Genomic DNA, 7,596 nt, shown 5'->3' on the forward strand with positions numbered 1-7,596 from the left:
AAGTAGCAAGAGACCTAACGGCCCTGGACAAAGAAGATGTCACATGAAAATAGGTGATGGATAAAGCATGGGAGCATGTAATAGTAAATGATCAGGGGCATTACCTGGAAACAGAAGTATAAGAAAAGTTTTAATGCTCTTTCCATTTCTTCTAATTCCAGTGAAATCAGGGTACAAGCATCTTCCTCTAACTGAAAACTATCTCATCAAAGAAGTATCTTATCCCATCATTAAGCTTTTTTTCACAGGATATAATTATTGCTATTAAAAGTAATATTTTTGCTGTAATAGTCTGCCTTCTGTATACTCCCCACTATTCTCAGAGCATCTTTCCTCAGGTTTGCACATTTCATGAGGTCAAAAAAATCAAGGGTATTCAGCCCATCTGCCTTTGCCATGACAGCTCATGTGCAAGATAACTTTTTCCCCACTATGAACAGTCCACTTCATTGTTTCATGTCTTTCAGATTGGAAAAAGAAATTCAGGAAAATAAGCTCTCCTTAAGTAATCAGGCTCCAGATGTTTAGCACCTACATCCATGCAGAAGCGTAACCTATCCAAGTGCCTGATTTTGCAAAAGGAATAATCTGTTGTTGCAGGAAGAAGATCTGGGCAGCATGCAGAACTTCCTTGCCTATGGCCATGGTTGAGCACCAATAAGTCCTTTCAGAATACTACTCTTTTAAAATGGTAGATTTTGCTTCTATTTGCACATTTACATATATATATTGTCTTAAAGTTTCTGAGTTCCTTAGGAAATGCATTGAGTGAAGAAGGGCTGATGACAAATATTTCAGTTCTCTTAATTATCATTCTTCCACTGAAGTCAAGATAAAACCACCCAAAGTAAAACAAAGAGAGTGTGCCAAAACAGGTGGGCAGTTCTTCCTTAGTTACAACATATACGAGACTCAGACTAAAACATAAGCAGTACAGGAGCAAAGTTTGACTACTTATTTAAAAATGGACAAAGTAACTCCCAAAAGGTGGATTGTCCTGTATATGAAACAAGATTTGTTTTGTCATAAAGTACTTTTTTGCAGATGTTTCTGTGTTAACACAGCTACATACCTCTATAAACATTTTGAAAGAGCTTGGGTCATTTTTTGTGGACAAAACTCAAACAGTACCTCTAGCCTCTCATTTACAAATCCCTTATTTTTTGATCCTTGATACATTAATGTCTTGATACTTAATGAATCAATATGGATCTCATCTGTTAGAAACAAAAGAAATTTTACATCACCTCATTATGAAGTACAAAAGTCAGATTCCCCTGTACTCCCAGAAGTGAACTAGAAAAGCACATCTGAAGATTAGATGTAATTCAAACATGGGTAGATGTAGACATTGTCTAAATGAAAAGAGAAGGGAGGAAAAAAATCTCTGCAGTTGCCAGTGTCCCTCACAAAGTGGATCATTACTATATGAGCTCTGAGAAGGTGAGCAAAGATCCTTTGGACTCTTTTCTCTCATTAGTGATGATAGACAAAACAGTCAGAAAACTTCTCATTTAATTTTGTTGATTGCTTGTTGAATGACTGTTAGTATGACCATCCAATCAGGCTGAGACATAGAAGATTCCCTGTAGCTGTTCCAGCAGAAAATGAAAATACATCAGGAATTCTTCTGTAGCATGTCCCTAACGTTGGGCTCCAAGTAGACCTCACTCAAAAACTCCAACTCAGTCTCACTGCAGACATTTAGCAATCAGACAGGCTGACAGAAGAAATGACCTCGCATGTTTGTGATTGGCTAAAAGATTGTTGCCAGCTGTGAAATAAAGATATGGTAGTTACAATTCAAGAAGATAACCATTTTCAGACTTTATTACCATTGAATACATTCTGATGAAAACCAGTCATGACAGAGCTCAAAAGCTGAGGCTAACACAAAACTCCTTTGATGTATATGTGGGAAAGTTTATGAGTGGATTTTTTTTTATGGGTACACATCACATCCATTTATATGATTCAGGGTGGCAAATCTGATGCAAAATTAGCAATGCTAAACTCAGAAGACCTGACTTTCAGAAAAGGCAAGTATATGGCAAGTAATAATAGTGGAGGAAGAAAGGAAAATGGAAGTGATGAGAGCAACACCATGTGAGACCAGTGCCTAAGTGTGTGTGTGGAACTGGCCATGGCAGTCAAAACCAACTGCAACTATTGTAAAATAAATACAAAGCTTTGAAATAAGAAAAATGTTTGATCTCTCAAGAAAGCATGTGAAATAAGATGCTACTGCAAGTAATAGCAACACTGTAAAATAACCATCATCAATGGAACAAAAACTGCAGAGGAAAAAGCTTTAAATAAATATAAAGGCAGTAAGATAGAACTGTCTAACATTATGTGTCTGGAAAGAAGAGAAGGAGCTAGTTTGCATAATAGTCTGCTCAGCTGATCATCCATTCCAGAAGATTGATGAAATAGGCTCCAGTAAGCAATTCTCAGGGATGAGATTGTCAAGCTGTTACATGGGAAAGAGAATGGCAAAGTCATCCAGAACTTTCCCCTTCCTGGTTAGATCCCTCTCTGGATTTGGGGGCTGAAATTCCCATGTGCCCAGAGAGTCAAAATTACAAGCTGAGGCACTGATGTCTAACATCTCTTAGGAAAAATAAATGTATTAGCCATATGGAAAATATAAAATTATGCAATCATGACTGAAATGAGAAGAAGGTTTCTTCTACTCATCAGATCTTCAAATCAAAAGTAGAGACAAGAGGGTCGTCTGAATTTTTGGGGTTTTCCTTCTTACTTTAACTGTCGTTGCATGTTCCTCTTTCTTGCTCTGTGACATGTTAACAGTGAACAATAACAGTGAGTTTGGTGGTCAAGAAGCAATCCCTTTTTATGTATGTTCTGAAATCAAAACACTTTTAAAACTCCTGATTTCTGCATCATTTTTCTAGTTAAAGAATTCTTTTTCCAAACTTTCACTTTGCATGAAATTTACCCCACAAATTTTCTGTTGGATTAACTAAATATAGAAGGAAATGGTATGTGAAAAGGGCTTTACTAGTATTACTTGATGGGGATTAATTACTTCAGTGTTAGGAGAAGTGATTGAGATAACAGGCATTTAGGTCTCTGTGGCATTAACAAAGCAGCTTTTACAAGGGGCTAGCTTGAAATAGATTCAAATAAACATGATAAAAAATTTATTCCACTAAAAATAATGTTCTAAGTAAGAGACACACCTTGAGATTTGGGGTATAATTTATCTAAGTATCCCTTAAAAATTCTTTCTTCTCTGCAAGACCCATGAAAAAATCACAATATCACTTAATGCTCTTTTTTACCTATAAAATATTTTATTGTTAGTAAGGTAGCATTTAATATGTAGTGTAATTTGGTTCACATGGTAGTGACTATTCTGTTCTTTTCAAATTGCAAAGACTCATTAGTATGAAGGTAGTGAAACATAAGCACCTAGAGCAGAGTACAAAACTCATGGATCTATATTCTTTCCCATTCCAGAGTCAATAGGAATTTTCACAGCAACATCAGCAAGTAGATAGATGGTGATCAGATTTTCCATGAGATTAAATGGCTGTCTTAGTAGGAATGAACCCATCCTGAAAGCTAGAGAACATGTCAGCAAAAGTAGAACTTTCACGGGGGGAATTTCCCTTGTCTCCAGCACAGAAAGTATTATTAGCATAATTCCTCAAGCGCACACTAGCTAAGATACCTGTGAGTTATTTATTAATAGTTAAAGGAGTTATTTGGCATCCAGCATCAAATATAATTCTTGAAAAGGGCTGACAGCAGAATATATTTGTTAACTAGAGACATGCCTAAACTTTGCCAAGAAATACTGAACTACATGTGCACTTATTGAAGGAGAGTGTGCCTTTTTTAAGTTGAAGTCTCCTTGTTTATACAATTTCCTTTTTCATCTTATTATATTTCTCTAAATTTAGATTGATAATAGTAGCAACAGGAATAAGTTAGATTGCACTAAAGAAGAGTTTTCCCTGTTATATCATTCAAAACTTACATCTTTCTGTAGCATTTTCTTTATATAGTGAGAGATGACCACCCTTGTGATACCCTAAAACCTTGACTTGTTTATATTTTGTTCATTTTCTTTAGTTTAATGAGGTGATAAATAAGCAAGTTTCTCAAGGAGTGAGAGACTGTCAGTGCTCGAAACTGAGGTTCTCTGTTTATTCATAGACCAGATATAGGTGGCAACAGGCAGCATGCAAAAATGTCTGACAGTAATCATGCAGTTGGTCTGAGGGAACAAGACCAAGTTAAGTGGTGGTTATTAATGTAACTCCTTGCTGCTCCATATTTGGCACCCTTCCCTGAGTTGAGATGGTCAATTTTATTGACCCATGGTCAAGTATGTGGAATCCAGACAGGGGAATCAAAGATAAGAATTGACTTGTAGGCTGTTCTCTCACAAACGTCCTCTCTTCTAATTGATTTTCCATATGAATTTTTTTTTTAAATAGAGTGAAAACTGATATCTGTGACATAGTAATTCATAAAAAAGCTATGGTATGGTAAAATTGCTCAGGCAGAGTAGTCTCTTGAGCACCCTGAGCAGAAGCGTGCTGCGCTGCTATTTAGATCCTCTCCCTTTGGCTGCCTCTCAAGACAGACGGCTTCTCAATCATGCTGGAGGCTGTTTATCTGGGCACACGTGGTGGGGAATTCATCTACCTGGCGTGCTTGGACATGCAGGGTCCCATGTGCTCTTAAGGGTACCCTCCAGCCTGTCTGAGCCCATATTTCCCAGATCACTGTCTAGTTCTGATGATGATTTTGACTCCTGGAACAGCCATCAAACAGCAACACAGAGAGTGTCTTGGAGTCCATAACTACCGATGATCAAGAATCTTGGGACTTTCATGTGAGCTAATGCAAGTATCAAGATCTATTATGTATAATATGACAAAGAAAAACAACATACTCAAGAAGTTTCACAAGATTTATCCTGGCTTTTAGATACTGGGAAACTGCTTTAAAAATTTCTGAAGCAGCATCGCTGATGTCAAAGGTCAATATTTTCAAGTGATGTTCTCACAAAATCAAATAAAATAGGATATTTATTTTACTGTAACATACAACATTTTTAAAGTTATTTTTGCAAGCCTACTGACAGGAGATAGCATTCTGCTTGTAACTGTTCTTTTGCTGGTGGAGAAAGGCGATCCTGATTAGAAGGAATTGTAACACAATACACAGACAAACAAATATTCTATTTACTTTCCTGTAAACATTTATTTATTCCCTAAAAATTAGCAGTCATTTTAGCTGTATGTGAAAGAGCTATCCACACATTGATGGCAATTTGTCTTGTTTTATTTTAAATCTTAAAATTAAAAATAATAGAATATTTTGGACAATAGCAGTCATACGGACATTTTTGCAAGGCTGGGAATAGACATACTATTTAAGATATTGCTAAGACATTATACGGGAGAAAAGGAGGCAAAATTACAATTATGTCTTTTAATATAAAGTTATAACTCTTTCAGCCCTGTTTTATTCTGCAAACACTGTAATTTACAGTAGTGATTGTCTACTAATCAGGTGTGGTTATTGCAGTGTTCTCTTTTACCAGGACATTTTAGTGTTAAAAATTATAAAAGATGTCAGTCAGTTTTGAGTGTACTGCAATTATTTTTATGGCTGATAAACTGAATGAATAACTCCCTGTGTGCAACATAAGCAGAGCAGGTTTGAACAGTCCTTGGTTTGCTTTTGATTTACATGTCTATACAACAATGTGCAACTCTTGGATTAGAAGTGATTCTACTGAACATTTTTGCTTTCTTTCACTTAATATTGAAGTTGTAAAAATATATACGCACACCAAGTCAAACCCTCTGTGCACTAAAATACAGATATTAAGGTTTCTTTTTTAAGATAAACTGATGAGATTGCAAAGATTCTTGGAAAGAAAAAAAAGGGGATGTGTTGTGATCGGTCTCGAGGTCATTAAAAACATGGGCAGATAACTTTTAGTTGGCACCTAAATCATTAAAAGTAAAGATAAAGAATCCTTGAATGACAAGAGGCAGCTTCTCCTTTCCTGAATCGGAATTATCCTACAGAGCTTCAAGAAAACCCCACAGTAAAGGTAAGGAAAAAACAGTTTAATGCAACATCCCTTAATTATACGCAGATGTTTACTAAGAAATGTAGCTATATCATCTGCATGGCAGACAAAAACAGGGATTTTATTCCTCTGTCTGTTATCAATTAAATCATCAAAACAATTATCATTCGAATTACAATGTATCATTTCACTTTTGAATGTATGGGGCGGAGGCAATCTATGAAGCAGAAATCTGCTAACCATCAAAGCAACAAAGAAACATTAAAGTTCAATGGACAGTTTGTTCATGTTTTAATCTAGGGTTTTTTTTTTAAAAATGGAAACCATGTTCACATGGTCTAAGTAACACTTGCGTCAAAAAAGCCTTTGAGGTTCAATCCACTGAGACAGTGAATTTTTTCTCTTTTTTTTTCCTCCTTTTCCCTCCCCCCTCACTTTTTTTTCCCCCAACACCCACAAATGTTTTCAAGAGGGGCATATGATCCTAGGAGATCCCAAGGTGTCACTGTTAGAATTTTTATCTGGGAAAATATCTGCTAAGAGACAAATTTACTGAAATGACCTAAGAAAAGGGATGTATTCCAATCCTTTTTACTGTACATGTATCTTGCATAAATTAATGAAAAGCCAAGTAAGTAGTTTCCTTATTGTTTTTAAGCTGAAAAAAACTGTAAAACCAGCAAAGACACACTGAGGGTTTTTTTGAAGAAAACAGAGATCTGTTTGTTATGGGAACAAGTATGTTGGTATGAAAAATTAAAATCCTCAACAAATAATCCACATGGGATGTTAGATACTATCCCCAGATGCTCTTGTTTTTTCCTACTAGCAGTTATTTTCAGAAATTATTCTCTATAAAAATTAATCTTTTCTCTTGCTGTGAAATTTAAAACCTTTTTTTCCTTCTAAAATTAAGCAACAAGCATGCCACTGTATTTTCTGATGCAATACCTACCTGGGACAAAGGGTCATGTTCATAAAAACTTTTCTGTGGCCAGGGTCCTTTAATACTTTCCTTTTAAAGCTGAAAATAAAGACACATGATTTTATTAGAGATACACAAAATGTCATAGTTACCTAGTAACAGAGGTTAGTGTCTCCTTAAGGAAGCCTTTAAGCAGGGATGGATTTTTCCACCAGGTTCAAATGCAGGGATTGGAAAGAGCCCTCTGCCTGTGCCCCCAGCATGTGTGCTGATATGCAGTCTGGTTGCACAATTAGCATCTGAATTTAAACTGAGCTTTGTTTAAACTGCCATTTATACATATAATTTTTGGCACTCTGTCCAGAAGGACAAAACTGCCTGGAAAAGAGAATCATTCTCCAGTAAGCAAATGCAATCTGCCTGCTGTCAACTGTCCATTTCCATCAGATTAGGCTGCCTTTTCCACGTTTAGAGGTCTAGTTCAAATGTTTTACATGGGCATAACAATTATAAGGACAGTCATGAGCTTAGAAAAATAACTGCCATGGGATTTATTACTGCATTTTCTCTCAAAATTTAAGTGTAT

The sequence above is a fragment of the Molothrus ater genome, chromosome 1, assembly GCF_012460135.2.
Source record: "Molothrus ater isolate BHLD 08-10-18 breed brown headed cowbird chromosome 1, BPBGC_Mater_1.1, whole genome shotgun sequence".
Classification (NCBI taxonomy): Eukaryota; Metazoa; Chordata; class Aves; order Passeriformes; family Icteridae; genus Molothrus; species Molothrus ater.